The sequence below is a fragment of the Hemiscyllium ocellatum genome, chromosome 31 (genome assembly GCF_020745735.1).
Source record: "Hemiscyllium ocellatum isolate sHemOce1 chromosome 31, sHemOce1.pat.X.cur, whole genome shotgun sequence".
In the NCBI taxonomy this organism is placed as follows: Eukaryota; Metazoa; Chordata; class Chondrichthyes; order Orectolobiformes; family Hemiscylliidae; genus Hemiscyllium; species Hemiscyllium ocellatum.
The window spans coordinates 26,480,477-26,498,888 of record NC_083431.1 but is presented as its reverse complement, the minus strand read 5'-3'; the positions used below and the strand labels follow the sequence as shown (position 1 = coordinate 26,498,888).

General features: G+C 39.8%; 1 protein-coding gene across 1 annotated transcript in view; it reads left to right on the top strand.

Annotated features, from left to right (window-relative positions):
- Window positions 1–18,412, top strand: part of pitpnm3 (PITPNM family member 3) — a 663,088-nt gene that overhangs the window by 138,360 nt on the left and 506,316 nt on the right. The gene's annotated exons all lie outside the window — the stretch shown is intronic.

The window sequence follows — 18,412 nt, the reverse complement described above, 5'->3', positions numbered from 1 at the left end:
TAAATGCCTCTTAAATGTTGCAATTGTACCAGCCTCCACCACATCCTCTGGCAGCTCATTCCATACGTGTACCACCCTCTGCGTGAAAAAGTTGCCCCTTAGGTCTCTTTTAATATCTTTCCCCTCTCACCCTAAACCTATTCACTCTAGTTCTGGACTCCCCGAAGTGGATAGACTTTGTCTATGTATCCTATCCATGCCCCTCATAATTTTGTAAACCTCTATAAAGTCCCCCTCAGCCTCCAACACTCCAGGGAAAACAGCCCCGGCCTGTTCAGCCTCTCCCTGTATATCAGATCCTCCAACCCTGGCAGCAGGTGTTGAAGTAGGCAAATAGTCTGTTGACCTTCATCATGAGAGGATTCAAATGCAGGAGCAGGGATGTCTTGCTGCAATTATACAGGGCCTTGGTGAGGCCACACATGGAGTATTCATCCTCTTACTTGAGGAGAGATGTTCTGGCCATGGAGGGAGTGCAATGAAAGCTTATCAGACTGATTCCTGGGAAGGCAAGACTCATGTATGAAGAGAGATTGGATCAGCTAGTACTATATTCATGAGAGTTTAGAAGAATTAGGGAGAATCTCACAGCAATCTCAAGAAGGATGTTTGCAATGACTGGGGAGTCCAGAGCCAGAGGACACAGTTTAAGCGTTGAAAATGTGTTGCTGGAAAAGCGCAGCAGGTCAGGCAGCACTCCAAGGAGCAGGAGAATCGATGTTTCGGGCATGAGCCCTTCTTCAGGAATGAGGAAAGTGTGTCCAGCAGGCTAAGATAAAAGGCAGGGAGGAGGAACTTGGGGGAGGGGCATTGGAAATGCGATAGGTGGAAGGAGGTCAAGGTGAGGGTGATAGGCCGGAGTGGGTGATGGTGAGGGTGGACACACTTTCCTCATTCCTGAAGAAGGGCTCATGCCCAAAACGTTGAATCTCCTGTTCCTTGGATGCTGCCTGACCTGTTGCGCTTTTCCAGCAACACATTTTCAGCTCTGACCTCCAGTCCTCACTTTCTGCGCGACACAGTTTAAGAGTAAGGGTTAAGCCATTTGGAATTGAAATGAGGAGAAACTTCACAACCCAGAGCCTATGGAATTTTCCAGAACATGGCTGAAGCCAGAGCATCTATCATGTTCAAGAAGGAGTGAGATGTACTTCTTCGGGCTAAATGGATCAAAGAAAAAATGGGGAAAGTGGAAACAGGTGACCCAACCATGACCATACTGAATGCAGAGCAAGCTTGAAGGGCCCACCAGCCTACCCTGCTCCTGTTTCCTATGTTTTTATGTTTCTCTGTAACTGTTAGCCTGTTCATTTTCCTGTATTCACTCTTCGACTAATCTGGTTTTGGTCTGTTGCTGTACGTGTCATTTTCAAATAGCACTGAACTCTTCTTAAAAGTATTGAAGAATGAATGAGTAAATACTGACAGGTTCCATTTCGTGTGTAGTGCTGTGCCACAGCTGGCTCTCATCTTTATTTTTGATGTTGGGTTGTACATCTTGCCATTCTGACAGTTTCATTTACATCTAAGCACACATAACGCTATGTTTAACTTACTATCCAGTAATTTATGGATATAGCTTCCAGTCACTTTCACTTATGAATAAACAGTATGCAATGTAATGACATTGAGGAGAGATAAATATAGGAAGCTGCAGACCATTGGTTTTGCATGCATTTTATTTTGTAATATTTTTGCACATATATTCATCTTGCATGAATCCCAGAATGAGACAGAGAATGAAATATTAAAATTGTTACAGTTCTGAATTCGGACCCCTTTTAATAACTGATGAAGGAGTTTGTTAATGTGATGAGATTGAGATGTTTTGGTTGACTTATTCATGATCGTTCACTAGCTGAAGATGTCAACTATTAATTCATCTGTTTAGTAGTCCAGTTGTTTGTCACTATTCACTTAGTTACCATTTAGTTCCCTAACCCTTACCTCATCCACTCAACTCTGACCATATTGTGCATCTCATTGACTGCATCTTTCCAAAACTTTGAAATGAATTCAAGGGCCCTATTGTACTTTGGTGATTTTCTTTCAGTCAACTTGGTTGCACAGTCAAATTGCTTCTGCTGGTGATGACAAAATAGTAGGACCAACTGATAACTGACAAGAAAAATGAACACAAAAAATGCATCATTTTTTAACAAAAGATTTATCAATCAAAACTGTAATCAAAAGAGCAATTTGTCTTTAAGTCATCCATGACTTAATTACTCTGCACTTTTGATGGTATAGAAGGTGATCTTTGATTAAAGTTACAGAGGCGAATGAAAGGAACAACTGTAGCAAAGCTTCCTTTAATACACAAAAATGCCCCAGTGCATTTTACAAAGGTTGAATCAGACACCAAACCAGAATTTAAATTAGCCTTGGACTACTCAGGGAGTTAACAGATAACCTAAGTTGAAGTATTTGTAATGCTTTTTGCATGTGGGCAAGAGAGCAAGAGCAGTAGTTTAAAATGATAATTGTAGAAAGCACAGTCCTAGGTTCTGACTAGAAGAAACATGGAAGGAACATATGATATGCAGCAGTCAGACACACAACAGCAGACAGTGTTATCAGATGTTTAATCATTATTAGCTAGTTGTTGGGTAGAGGGATGTCATTAATGCACCTCGTTTCTATGTTGAGTCTAAGGACCTGTTTGGTTAACAGTGATAGAGGATGGACCACCCAAGAATCTTAACAAAAAAGAAGCACTTCTCTTAACAACAAGATGTAGTATATTACAGGAGCAATAGCATAAAGGTACGTTGCCTAGCCAGACACAACTACTAAGGCTATGATGAACTGAGATGATGGATCTGACTCCATTGGGACTGTGTGACATCGTAAGATTGGCTGGAACCAAATGCAGTTTCCAACGTTAGCCCTTTACCTTCTACTACAAGTGTGAGCAAAGGCACAAGCTTGAGAAAGGTTAAAGAAGGACTTTGCATGCAGTTTATAGTCAATGCCCTGTAGGATAGGAAGTCAGTGAGACCGCAGTGATAGATTGTAAGTGATAGGATGTTGGTGGTGATCCCTGACAGTGTAAAACATCACATAAGATATTCTCACAAACTTGGAGGTCATTCAACACGTTCAGCCTGACAGTAACATAAATGAGGATGAGGTTTTCAGCAGTGGTGATATTCAAGAAGGGATGAGTGTGCTTATGTTTGGAAGAGGTAACTTCTGATCTTGGCAATGGCATATGTAAATATAGAAGCCAACACAAGGTGAAGTAAGAGCTTGAAGGTATATATTGTCCAGGTCAATCTGGGGAAGGGATTTGGGACAGAATAGAGTGTTTCTGGTGAGATAAAAGGACAATTTCAGTTTTGTCAGTGTTTAAGTGGATGAATTCTTGGCATAGTGATGTTGTACTGACACCCAGTTGGATAACAAATACAAGCTTCAAAATAAAAGTGGAAAATGTTGGAAATAGTATTTATAAAATTAAAGGACAGTTGGGAATTTTATGTTTTTATTTTTGATGTTTTTGTATACCTGTCCATTAAATCTGAGAATGGAAAGACAAACTGGTATTCTATCAAAATTGTAGTGGAAAAGGGAGAGAATCAGAAACTGTGCCAATTACAGAGGATTTAACCGGGTAGAGCAAGTTGAAAGCTTCTTAATGTAAAACTGTTAGGTGATAAAAATATCATTAATGAGCTAATGTGGAGAGATGAAAATATTATAAAAGCTGAAGGTGAATTGACATGGGAGAGGTCTACATGAAAAAAAAACAAAATAATAGGTAGACAAAAGAATATCTGCAAATTCAGCTGTCTGGTTAAAATAGAAAGTATAGGTGAAACACAATTGACTTGAATTTTTCTGGGGCTTCTTATTGGTGGAAGCCTTAGAAAGTTAGTGCAAATGATTGTTCAATCATCATCCACTGAGGCCATGGCAAGACATTAGGGAGAACCTCATAAAAATCTCTCTCATATGCTGCCCATTGGAAGCAAGAAATGCAAAAACATTGTCACGTTATTGAGCTGCTTTATTGACATTTTTGATTCATCTGTAAGTGCAATTAGATATATTGGAGAGTGAGGGATTTCTTAAAGACTGCATTATTGTGAGAAATATGCAAAATGTCAGAGTAAAGCCTAATGTTGGAAATATGGGCTGTATTCTTAAACATGCAAGAGAAAACACTTCTATCAGGGAGAGAAGTGACACAATCATGGCGCTCTGTTGTATCTTGAAAGGATAGGTGTTTTAATTGTTTTGTAACAAACAAAATTATCACCAATAAAAATTGTTGGGTCATGGATGATAGTTTATAGAGAACGGTCATTCATTCAAAAGGCTGTAGAGAGATATCTAAAAGGAATATCATGCTGTGGTTGAGTGTCCATGGTTTATATTCTTAACACAAATAATTCTCAGTAATGAGACGACTGAATGATGTTCTTGTACATCTTGCTACCACGTTGTTATATTCTATCATTTCTCATAAATTTTGGTTCTGGAATCACTGACAGTGCAGAAGACATATTCAAATTGTTAAAACTTTACTCAAAACTTTCAGGGAAAAGTTATAATTATAGTCTTTGATTTGTGAGTGATGAAAATATCCATGCTTTAATTGGGATTATAGTTCAAACTTTAATTAACTAGAAATCAATCTGCAGGCTAGGGAAGTTTAATTAAAGGTCAGTTTTCTCTCTGGTTGTTTAGAATGACAAAAAAAACACTCTAGAAATTTCAGTTTAGGGTACAGTCACAGTACTGTTTGGCTTAAATTTGATAGCATCTTATGACTTTTTAAAATGACTGATGAAATCTTATAACCTTTTGTGATACAGCATTGGATTTTCAGCCGGAAGGTTGATTGTCGGTCAAACTTGAAACTGATTTCACATTCAGCATTGAGTATTCTTGTTGGCATTTTGAAAATTAAACTGGACGGAACCTCATGGCACTCCACTTTTCATGGTGATTTTAAAAAACATCCCACTTTTTGGAAACATGATATTTTCAATACATTTAAAGTGCAACATTAACACCTTCTATGGAGAAATCTGTGGCGTAGGCATCCCTGGCCTCCAAGGTACAAGGAGAATAGTGTAGAGGTGGCATTGGAGAGAGATTCAGAAAGAAAAATACTCAGAGGATATAAAGATGATTTAACTGACTCCTCTGAAATGGACAGGAATCCAGAACTTAATGCTCGTCATTCTACAGTTTTTCCATAGGATGCATTGTTAAGAAATGCAAGACTGCCCTCAATTTGAAATTATTGAACTGATGAGAATTTGCCCTTTTATACTCTCAGACTCACTGCAAATCCCCTTGAAAATGTTGGATGTCCTGTTGAGTGAAGTGTGGCTGGGTTTTTATTGGTGCATTGTCGATAATTACGGCTGAGCACTGTCCTGAGCCTGGCAGGTTTATTTTATATTTATATTTCATAATTAACTATTTGAAAAAAAAGATGAAAAGAGACACATTTTTTCAAAGTTTTTCACCTTGTACTCATCAGAACAGTTGCAAGAATTACCAATGTAAAGTGGAACAACATTTTATCTTTATAAGAGCAGAATATCAATTGGTTGTCATTTATTAAATCTACCATTTTAAAATATCTTAAAAGTTTGCTGTGATATTTTCAGCTTCCACCTTATTGTCAGGTAATTTTCCTTTTTTATCACTAGTTGTAAACATTACAAGTGGAGAGATTCTACAGATTGTATTTCCTAATCTGCTGCCTGTGAGAATGTTTCATTGCAATTGGCTCTGATTCTATTTGGTGATTCCACTGCTGTTGGAAATCTGGAGATTGTCTTGACTTGACACACATTCAAAGTGATGTTAGAAAAGTGGCTATCTATAGTACAGCGATTGGTAAAAGTTTTAAAGGTAGATGTCTTTGAGGTCAGCAGTGAATACTTCCTCTTTGCCATGTGGACGGCACGGTGGCACAGTGGCTCGCACAGCGCCAGAGACCCGGGTTCATTTCCCGCCTCAGGCGACTGACTGTGTGGAGTTTGCACATTCTCCCTGTATCTGCGTGAGTTTCCTCCGGATGCTCCAGTTTCCTCCCACAGTCCAAAGATGTGTGGGTTAGGTGAATTGGCCATGCTAAATTGCCCGTAGTGTTAGGTAAGGGATTAATGTGGGGGAATGGGTGGGTTGCGCTTCGGCAGGTCGGTGTGGACTTATTGGGCCGAAGGGCCTGTTTCCACACTGTAAGCAATCTAATCTAATAATAAGGTTGCAGGATCTTTTTGTGAGTTCCTGAACTGCCATGAGTTTGTCTGGTGTTCCATGCAATTTAATTTTCAAAATGCCAACAGAAATATTCAATGCTGAATACTCATTCAATTCCAAGTTTGACTGACAATCAGCTTTCTGGCTGAAAAATCACAAGGGATATAAGGTTTCATCAGTCGTTTTAAAAAGTCATAAAAGAGTTCCTGAGTTTCTGCTTCGAGGTTAGATTTACTTATGATTAACCTCCTGGAGCTATTTGATATAAGCAAAGATTTGCAAAATAGGGGACTTCAAAATGTATGATATGTAAATGCTGGAGCTTATCGGATGTGAAAGAGGTGGGCTATGGCAAGATGAGCAGTAGAACTGGGTGGGATGGTTGTCTTGAGAAAATCTTGTAACATCTTCTATACTGTTTCCAAGTGGTATGGGAGATTCTTGTCAGGGAGTAGCAAGATGCTGATTGATGCTCTTTATTGCTTGCTAATTGTATTGTTAACAGCTCAATGCACCAGAGGTTGTGATCTTAACAAACTTGCCAGGCAAACTAACCATCTGGAAAACAGGACATGGACAGTGGAGCAGGTTCCTGGTAAGTTCAACTTGTTACTTGTTAGACACTAGTCACCAGCATCTTGGACACACTCCATAGTCACCAGCCAAATGCATCCCATGTCATGGATATTGGCATTCAAAATGTGCCAGCCTCTATGAACCCTCATGGTACATCTGTGACCCACTTACAGGATGCGTCTGCATTCCAATGATGTACTAACAACTCAGGCTGCACTGGCAACTGTCACTGTGATGTGGCACCAAGAATACTGTATTCACTCACTATCATGTTACACACTCAAGCATTGCTGTCATGTCTTTTTGTGCTTTGTCTTCTCAGTCAGAGATACCTGGTTGATATTACTGTTGTCTTGCCTTGCCTTTTAATGCAGACACCAAGTCAAGAAATTTGTCATTATTGTCATCAGGCTTCAGTCTTGCCAAGGAGGATAGTTTGTGCTCAGGGAGTCAATGACAGCCTCTGATAACAGTCCAGGCTCTGCCGGGGGCATCAGAGTCAGGACCTCTCTTAAGGGTTGAGGAGCTGAGTGGTGGGCAACACTTCACCGGTCTGTCTATTGTGGGTTGTTTTTCTCCTGGAATGAGAGAGGCATGGATGTAATGGAAGCTTAAAATGGGTGGCACAGTTATTACTGTTGATATGGGAGTGGGCAACACAGAGTGTATGCAGGGTTAGTCTATTGCAGTTTGGGTGAATGAGAGTGAGTGGAGAGGATGTTGCAGGCAATAATTAGAATGGTAGCACACGGTGGGAGATGGGTGTAGTAAGAAAGGTAGAATGCTATTGGATAGAAATGGTGGTACCTATGCTGGCAGAGTGAAGAAGAAATTGACTCACTTCCATATTTCTGAGGATTCCTCGAAACAGCATGAAAGCGGGTATCAAACTCAGATCAGACTGGGGCTTTCTGGTGACCTGTCCTCCACTGAGGGTTCTGTGGATGAGGAATTCTCTCCTATCTGCCACCTCATCCAGCAAAATCTCCAGGTCCCTATCCACATGAGGGGTGACAGTCTCCCCCTGACTGTCATGTCTGGGGCAAATGTCAGGAGCTGTGCATGGTAGCTCAGGACCAAGAGTGCTTGTCCGGGTGCACACGTGCTTTTAAAGCTGCTGGGGATTTGAGGGATGTTGGTAAATTCTAGGATCTCTGGTGAGTGCCGCATGGGAATCTCTGGGAATAGGGTGTGATTATTGCAGTAAGGGTTCAAACTGTAATTAAAAAAACAGCAAGTTTGATGAGAAAAGGTGTGAAGACTCACCCTGTCTCACAGCAAGAATCACTCCATCAAACTCGATGCAACATGTACTTAGCCGCAAAATGGTAACCTTCCCCTCTTGGATGCTGTTCTGGCCATTGCAGCAGCTAAACAGTCAATAAAACTGCAGCCGATCATATTAATTATGGCTGTGGTCTCATCTCCAGCAGGTACTGTTCTGAAATGTCACCCTCTGTTCCTTTTTCTGGAATTTTATAAAATAGGCAGGAGACTGTACTACAGCAATTAGCAGACAAATCACTTCTGTCACCACATGCTATTGAAAAGAAAATGTTATTCGTAGAATTCATGGTCCCACAGGGAATTATTGCCCAGTGGCCAACCAATCAAAACCTATGAAAAGCACAATAAACTAAGTTGGTAGCTGTATATAAACAGAATTGATTAGCTTGCCCTTTACTTCTGTCTGCATGATTTTATTTGGTTTGTGCCCATTTTACGCTACTTTTTATTGATCCAGATTTTGTTGGGAGCTGGTTATTCTGCGCTGTGCCCTGCCAATTAAATACATTCAGGTATGTTATGTTTGTAAGTTGCTGGTTGCTGTGAATGCCGATAATGGTGCAGCAAAGCAGACAGGGTAACAATGTGTGTCCGAACATCTCCTTAACAGGCACAGACAGTAAAATGGAGTGAGGGAGGGAAAGGTTAGATTGAGAGAAAAAAAGTGAAGGGGAGATAAGATTTCAAGTTTGCCATTTTACAATTCAACCTGGTAGGATCACACTTTAATTGTTCACTTTCTGGTCAAAAGTTTTTCATTAGGCAGTCTTTAATAATCACCACATTCCTAAAGCATACTTACACTATTAATTGCTAAGCTTTCAGTGGCTAGTCTAATGGACAATTAATGTGCAAATGCAGCAATTTGATGGGACCCATGGGGAAGTTAAGGGCAAGGTGCCATTTTCCAATGTTAGTGTATGATGATCACAATTTACTGGGTTTTTTCTTCCTTTCCAACAGTTTGCTGAATGTTTTGTGCATCTATAAAGCTGCACACCACATTCAAATACTTTCATTTTTCAGCACCACTGATTTAATGTGACATTTCCTGTCTTATGTCAGTTTTCCTAATGTCCCCCCACATTTTGCTGCCTTGAAGTGCCAAAATACAAGAAAACACATTTGAAACCAGTTTAAACCATAATCACTGTTTGAAGTATCATGATCTAAAATAGATGTTCTTCTACATGCTTCTGATACATTTTCAGAAGGTTTAGTGAACTAAACTCAAGTCTCAGGCAATTCACTCAATTGGAAATAGAACATTGAACATAGAACAATACAGCACAGAACAAGCCCTTCGGCCCTCGATGTTGCACCAACCTGTGAACTAATCTAAGCCCATCCCCCTACACTATCCCATCATCATCCATATGCTTATCCAAGGACTGTTTAAATGCCCTTAATGTGACTGAGTCAACTACATTGGCAGGCAGGACATTTCATGCCCATATCACTCTCTGAGTAAAGAACCTGCCTCTGACATCTGCCTTAAATCTCATCATCCCTCAATTTGCAGCTATGTCCCTTGTACAAGCTGATGTCATCAACCTAGGAAAAAGGCTCTCACTATCCTCTAATCCTCTGATCATCTTATATGTCTCTATTAAATCCCCCCCTTAGCCTTCTTCTCTCCAATGAGAACAGACCCAAGTCCCCTCAGCCTTTCCTCATAAGACCTTCCCTCCAGACCAGGCAACATCCTGATAAATCTCCTTTGCACCAAATTCAAAGCTTCCACATCTTCCGTATAATGGGGCGACCAGAACTGCACTCAATACTCCAAGTGAGGCCACACTAGCATTTTGTACAGTTGCAGTATGACATCACGGCTCTAGAACCCAATCCCTCTACCAATAAAACCTAACACACTGTATGCCTTCTTAATAGCACTGTCAACCTGGGTGGAAAATTTCAGGGATCTATATACATGGACACCAAGATCCCTCTGCGCATCCACATTGCCAAGAATCTTTCCTATTGACCCAGTATTCTGCCTTTCTGTTATTCTTCCTAAAGTGAATCACCTCACATTTACCTGCATTGAATTCCATTTGTCACCTCTCAGTCCAATTCTGCAGTTTCTCCAAGTTCCCCTGCAACCTGCAACACTCTTCCACACTGTCCACCACTCCACCGACTTTAGTGTCATCTGCAAACTTACTAATCCTTCCACCTATGCCTGCGTCCAAGTCATTTATAAAAATGACAAACAGCAGTCGTCCCAAAACAGATCCTTGTGGCACACCACTAGTAACCGGACTAGTGAATATTTTCCATCAAACACCACTTCCTGCCTTCTTACAGAAACCAGTTTCTAATCCAAAGTGCTGAATCACCCTCAATCCCATGCCTCCACATTTTCTCTAAAAGCCTACCATGTGGAACGTTATCAAAGGCTTTATTGAAGTCTGTGTGCACCATGTCAACTGCCCTACCCTTATCCACATGCTTGAGCACCTTCTCAAAAAACTCAATGAGGTTTGTGAGACACGACCTGCCCTTGATGAAACCACATTGACTATCTTCAATCAAATTGCTGTTTGCTAGATGATTATAAATCCTATCTCTATAATCCTTTCCAAAACTTTTCCTACAACAGCCAAAAGGTTCACTGATCTGTAATTACCTGGGTCATCTCAACTGCCCTTCTTGAACAAGGGCACAACACTTGCAATCCTCCAGTCCTCTGGTACTAAACCTGTAGACAATGATGACACAAAGATCAAGACCAAAAGCTCTGCCATCTCCTTCCTAGCTTCTGAGAAAATCCTCAGATAAATCCCATCTGGCCCAGGGGACTTATCTACTTTTACACCTTCTAGGATTGATAACACCTCCTCCTTACGAACCTCATTCCCTTCTAGTCTAATAGCCCATATCGCATGATTTGGAGATGCTGGTGTTGGACTGGGCTGTATAAAGTTTAAAAATCACACAATACCAGGTTATAGTCCAACAGGTTTAATTGGAAGCACTAGCTTTCAGAGCGCTGCCTCTTCATCAGGTGATTGTGTACTCCACTACCACCTGATGAAGGAGCAGCACTCCGAAAGCTAGTGCTTCCAACTAAACCTGGTGTTGTATGATTTTTAACTTTGTACAGCCCATTTCTCAGTCTTCTCGTCTACAATATTCTCCTTTTTCCTGAGTGAAAACAAATGAGAAATATTCCTTTAGGACCTCTCCGATCTCTACAATGTCCACACACAACCTCTCACTTCTGTCTTTGACTGGCTGTGTTCCTACCCTAGCCATCTTTTTATTCCTCATATACCTATAGAAAGCTTTAAGGTTGTCCTTTATACTACTTGCTAGACTGCTCAATGTAAATACTATTTTCTTAAGCAGATGATAACTGATTTTTTAAAAGAATGTAAACTGTGGTATTTTCTCAGAGGGTCACACTGGTTTCTTGGGTCATTAATCCTCTCTAACTCTAAGTGGTATCAGGTAAAGTTGTTGCCATTAATCCTCCTTTGTCTTTGCTTTGTCTTCGTCTTATCCAGTGATTAGTGGGAGAGAATACAGCACTGTAGTGCACCTATACCAAAGACACTGTTCTTTGATAAGAAGGTGGTTTATTACATGATAGCAATAAGTACATTGCCATTTGATTTGCTGTGTCTATAAGGACCTGGTACATCCACTCTCTCCAATTGCTAAAGTAGACATTCAACTGGAGACTGTGATATCAATAGCACAGGTGGACAATATCAGAAAATCTTACTGAAACCTAAAATGCAAATATTAAATGGAAAATGATTAAATGCTTTTTCACAAAGATGGAAAATAGTTCTTTTCATTACTGCTAGAATAATCACATGATTAGCTCGAGTTAATTGAACTGCAGATGATATTAACCCAGTAAGGAAAGAAGGTGCACTCACATAGTGTCTTTTATGATAACAAGTATGGTAAATAATTTTTGAAATGCAGTTACAGTAAAAGCCCTGGCAACTAATTTGCACACAACAGGCTCCCACATACAGTAGTGAGACTTAGCAATTGGGTAAGAAAATAGAGTCAGCCGTCATCTCATTGAATGGTGATAGACTTGGATGTGTCAAATGGCATATTCATAAAATGAAAATGAACCCCTTCAGAACCATTATCTTATACAACAATTAAATTTAAGATTGATACACTCTGTATAGATAAAATATGATAGCATTTTATATTGCACCACTTAAACTTTCCAATGTTATAATAATATGACTGAGTTGTGAAATTCTTTCTGCCGAATCTGAAGGTTGGAGGTTCAAGTCCTACTCCAGCAACTTGAGCACAAATACTTAGACTCTAACTTCAGTTCTGCACTGTCGGAAGAGCTGACCTTCAGTACAGGTGCTAAACTTGTTTGCCCTCTCAGGTGGAAGTAGAAGACACCACGTTAAAGCAGAGCAGGGAAGTCCTATTTAGTTTCTGGCCAACACTTAGCCCGCAACTATCACCGTTAAGAATAGTTTAATTGGACATTTAAGAAGATAGCTTGAGAAAAAAGAGCAGGAATATGTCATTTGACCCATCCAACTCTATCACCATTCAATAGGATGATGGCTGACTCTATTTTCTTACCCAATTGCTAAGTCTCACTACTGTAGGTGGGAGCCTGTTGTGTGCAAATTAGTTGCCAGGGCTTTTACTGTAACTGCATTTCAAAAATTATTTACCATACTTGTTATCATAAAAGATGCTATGTAAGTGCACCTTCTTTCCTTACTGGGTTAATATCATCTGCAGTTCAATTAACTTGAGCTAATCGTGATTATTCCAGCACTAATGAAAAGAACTATTTTCTATCTTTGCAAAAGAGCATTTAATTATCTTCCATTTAATATTTGCTTTTTAGGTTTCAGTAAGATTTTCTGATATTGTCCTTACTAGTTTTAATGGTATATTTTATTCTATGCCATTATTGCCTCATTTCATGTTGAATGCCACTGTGAATCTACCAATATAGAAATAACTGATTTGCGGATAATTGCCTGTCCCTTGCTTCTCCTTGTCAAGGGGAACATTTTTTAGGCATTCTAAATGTCTGACAAAGTTGAAATGAGGTGACAGATTAGAAGTGTAGATGTTAATGATTTTCCAACTCTGAAGTCAGACATGCAACCCTGCTGTGGTTCTTGGAGATTTTGTGTTATTTGCCGAACCTTTTTTGATTGAGGCTGGCATAATTGAGATGACCTGACTCATAGGAAGTCTCAACATAGTCCGTTTTGAGACATGAGTGGGAAGTGTAGCTGTGGCTAGGAATAACAATTATAATCTACAAATTATGTTGCATTTTGTAGTGTCTAATTACTTAAAGCAATCTTCACTGGAATCATATGCAATAAAAACATGTTCTCTTATGTTTTATTCATTTATGGCAAACTAAAAAGGTACCAATCTGACCAGTTGCTTCAAAAACACTGTTATAGCTGGAAAAAAACTCTCACCTCAAGAACGGTGCTCATTATAAACCTATAATGGATTAAAAACAATGTAGTCGCTGGAATCTCATAACTTCAAATGTCAGACATCCATCATTTGTATATGAGCATGATGAGTGAAAACATAATGAGAAAAGAAAATTCAAATGCTCAGAGAATTTAGATTTATCATTTGTTTCTAAGGGCAGGTTCTCACAGACTCAGATGTTTACAGCACAGAAGGAAGTCATCAACCCATTGTGTCTGCGCCAAAGATCTGACTACACTAATCCCATTTGCCAGCTCTACATCCATAACCTTGGTGACTGTGACAATGCAAATGTCTATTTAAATACTGCTTAAATATTATGAAGTTTCTGACTCAACCATCCTTTCAGGCAGTGAGTTCCAGACTCCCACCACCATCTGGGTTAAAAACAACTTTTCTTTAACTCACCCCTTTCTACCACTTAACCTGAATCTACTTGACTTAGTCTTCCTATCCACTCTCTCCATGCCCTTCATTATCTAATACATCCAAAGCAGATCACCTCTCAGCCTGTGCTGCTTCATGGAAAACAGACCCAACCTACACAATCTTTCATCTTTACTCAGTTAGAAAGTCATTGAGTCATAGACATGGAAATGGACTCTTCAGTCCAACTCATCCACACTGACCACATATCCCAACCTGACCTCGTTCCACTTGCCAGCATGTAGCTCATACCCCTCTAATTTTTTTCTATTCATATACCCATCCAGATTCCTTTTAAATATTTTAAACCTCCACCACTTCCTCTGGCAGCTTGTTCCAGACGCGCATCACCCTCTGCGTGAAAAAGTTACACCTTTTTAAAACTTTCCCCTCTCTCTTAAACCTATACCCCCTAGTTTTGGACTCCTCCACATTTGGCTGCTCACCTTATCCATGTCCCTCATGATTATATAAACCTTTATAAGGTTAACCCTCAGCCTCCAGGGGAAAAAGCCCGAGCCTGTTTAGTTCCTTCCCATAGCTCAAACTCTCTGGTCCCAGCAACATCCTTGTAAATCTCAAATTTAACAACATCTTCCACATAGAAGGGCAACTAGAACTATATGCAGTATTCTAAAAGTTGCCCTACCAATGACTCAAGTTCCCTGGAACGTTTTGCATTTTAACATTAAAGTGATACATTCTGATTAATTTTGTGCAGTTTTGATTACATCGGTCTTCAGTACTTAGGATACAAGTACCATCTCAGAAATAAAGATAAGTCAGGAAATGGAAATGGGGAAGGAATTAAGGTAAATTACAGTAACTAAGGAGTTACTACTGATGGACTTCATCCTGTAGTCTTGAAAGAAATGGCCAGTGAGATGGTTAATGCATTGATTCTAATTTTCCAAAATTCCTGAGGCTTGGGGTATGTTTAATCAAATTAGATGGTTTCAAATGTAATTCCTTTATTAAAAAGGGAGAAAGTGTGAAATTACAGGTCAATTAGCTTAACATCTGTCACAAGGAACATGTTAGAAGCATTTCTTAAAGACTTTATAGCAGGGCACTTGGATAAAGTCAGAGTCAACTTGGTTTTATGAAAGGGAAATCATGTTTGACTAATTTAGTTGAGTAGAAAATGTGTTGCTGGTTAAAGCACAGCAGGTCAGGCAGCATCCAAGGAACAGGAAATTCAACATTTCGGGCCAGAGCCCTTCATCAGGACTTTTAGTTGAGTACTTTGAAGAAGTAATATGTGTTGTGGGTAAAGGGGATCCAGTGGATGTACTGTACTTAGATTTGCAGAAAGCATTTCGGTAAGGTGCTTTATTGTGGAAAATAAAGGCTCATCATGCAGTGTATAACATATTAGCTTGATAAAAGATTGCCTAGCTAACAGGAAACAGAGAGTAGGCATACACAAGTCCTTTTCTGGTTAGCAAGATGCAATAAGTGGTGTGCCTCAGGGTTCAGTGTTGGGACTTGGATGAAGTAACCAAAGGTAAGATTGCTAGATTTGCAGACAAATCAAGAACTTAAGTTGTGAAGAGGACAAAAGGAGGCTACAAAAGGATATAGAAAGGTTAAGAGAGTGGTCAAAGAGCTAGCAAATGGATTACCTTGTGGGAAAATGTGAAATTGTCAATTTTGGCAGGGAGGATTAAAATAAAAACATATTATCCACATGGCAAGAGATTCCAGAGCTCTGAAGTAGAACTATGCAAAAGGTACAGCTCAGAATCAGGCCACTTAGCTCATAGGTTCTGCACCAACTGAATAAACCTGCCATTGTTCTCATTCCACCTTAACAGCACTTGGTCTATAGCTTTGCAGGTTGCAATGCTTCAGGTATAGATCCAAGTTCCTTTGAAATGTGTTGATGTTTCCAATTCAACCACCAAACTGAATTGAAGACAACTACCGTCTTCTGAGTGAAAATGTTTTTCCTCATGTTCCCTCTAATTCTTCTACCAATTCTTAATTCTGTCTGACCTAGTAATTGAACTCTCTGCTATTGTGTGGAGTTGCTGGTGTTGTACAGGGGTGGACGAAGTCAGAAATCACATGACACCAAGCTTTTAAAGCGCTGCTCCTTCGTCAGGTGAATGTGCAACGCTCCAAAAGCTTGAGAGTTCAAATAGATCTGTTGGACTATAACTTGATGTCATGTGACTTCTGTTTCTGCTATTAGAAACTGATCTTCCCAGTCAACTGTATTAACGCCCCTTGTTATTTAGTATACTTCAATTGCAAGAACAAGATGGCGCTGGATTTGGTCAACTCCTTGCAGGCCCGTGCGTCCAGATCTAAGTTTCCCATTTCCTACAATTGTTCTACACTCTTTAAACTTAATAGCATGCTTTTAAAAATTACGAATAAATCTGTTTTATCTCTCAACAGTCTCTACCCTACTGTTGTTAAAAATACTGAATGGACTCACAAACTCTTAACATTCGCCTGTACCTGTGTTTTTGTTTTTGCTGCTGTTTACCTATTATTTACTGCCTATGCCACTTAACTCTGTGATCTGCCTGTATTGCTTGCAAGACAAATCCTTTCACTGTGCCTTGGTACATGTGACAATAAATGCAATTCAATTCAATTCAATTAAGTGTTATGACATGACGGTGAACCCTTCTGTTAATTAAACCAAACACACAGAGAAGCTCACCTCGTCTTGTAATTTGTTAAAGCAAGAGTTAGAGAGAACTACCCAAGTTCCAGTATTTCACCAAAAAAATTAATTTATTTTTAAAAGTGAACATTAAACAATAACTCTTTTATAACTCTAAGCCTCCTTTCTCTTAAAGATTTGTTATCTACCTCCCACTCTATAACAATAAACTGATCCAATAAAGCCCCTATTAAATTTACAGCAGTTTCATTTTCAAAACCAGACAGCAGCTGTCAATCTGGTGTCGATCTTCCTCTGTTTATAGATCTCCCTGGGTCATCTTCGGTTTGTACTGCAAAGATGTTTCATATGAGAAAGGTACCTTTGACAGAAAGTCAAATAGCAGTCTTTCAATGGCAGTTGGTTATCTTTCTGGCTAATTGCTCAAAAGGCCTGCTTTTTTTTATCACCCCAAATATCGGATTGTCTTGTTAGTTTCATTTTGTCAAAACAGTAAGATTCAAATTTGATTGGGTTTTGATATCTTGGGGCATTTGAAAGTGAGGTCACAGGTAGATGGGATAGTAAAGATGACATTTGGTATGCTTTCCTTTATTGGTCAGAGTATTGAGTACAGGAGTTGGGAGATCATGTTGCAGCTGTACAGGACATTGGTTAGGCCACTGTTGGAATATTGCGTGCAATTTTGGTGTCCTTCCTATCGGAAAGATGTTGTGAAATTTGAAAGGGTTCAGAAAAGATTTACAAGGATGTTACCAGGGTTGGAGGATTGGAGCTATAAGGAGAGGTTAAATGGGCTAGGGCTGTTTTCCCTGGAGCATCGGAGTCTGAGGTTTACAACATCATGAGGGGCATGGATTGAATAAATAGACAAAGTCTTTTGGATTGGGATATCTGGTCGGCATGGAACAGGTTGGACCAAAGGGTCTGTTTCCGTGCTGTACATCTCTATGACTCTATAATTTAACTGGTTAAATTTGAAATGCTGTGAAAACAGCTGAAGTATCTAGGTTACAATCAAATGTTACATCTTTCAATTTTTCAGCCCCCTCTGTGATTACTCGTCAATCACATGAAAGGTGCTTGCCAGCTTTCAGCTTTCAATCTCTCTTTAAAGGTACATTAAATGCCTTTTACTTCATATCATAAATCACCTTTCAGCCTCAACACTAGCCAGGTAATATTGCCTCATACCCACAATTTGTTAAAAAAATTATTTTATCCTTTGTTTGTTAACAGTCTATCATGTGTGATCATAGAGTCATAGAGTCATACAGCATGGAAACAGATCCTTTGGTCCAACACGTCCATGCCGACCAGATATCCCAACCCAATCTAGTCCCACCTGCCAGCACCCGGCCCATGTCCCTCCAAACCGTTCCTATTCATATACCCATCCAAATGCCTCTTAAATGTTGCAATTGTACCACTTCCTCTGGCAGCTCATTCAATACATGTACCACCCTCTGGGTGAAAATGTTGCCCCTTAGGTCTCTTATATATCTTTCCCCTCTCACCCTCAACCTATGTCCTCTAGTTCTGGACTCCCTGACCCCAGGGAAAAGGCTTTACCTATTTATCCTATCCATGTCCCTCATAATTTTGTAAACCTCGATAAGGTCACCCCTCAGCCACCGACGCTTCAGGGAAAACAGCCCCAGCCTGTTCAGCCTCTCCCTGTAGCTCAGATCCTCCAACCCTGGCAACATCCTTGTAAATCTTTTCTGAACCCTTTTAAATTTCACAACATCTTTCTGATAAGAAGGAGACCAGAATTTCATG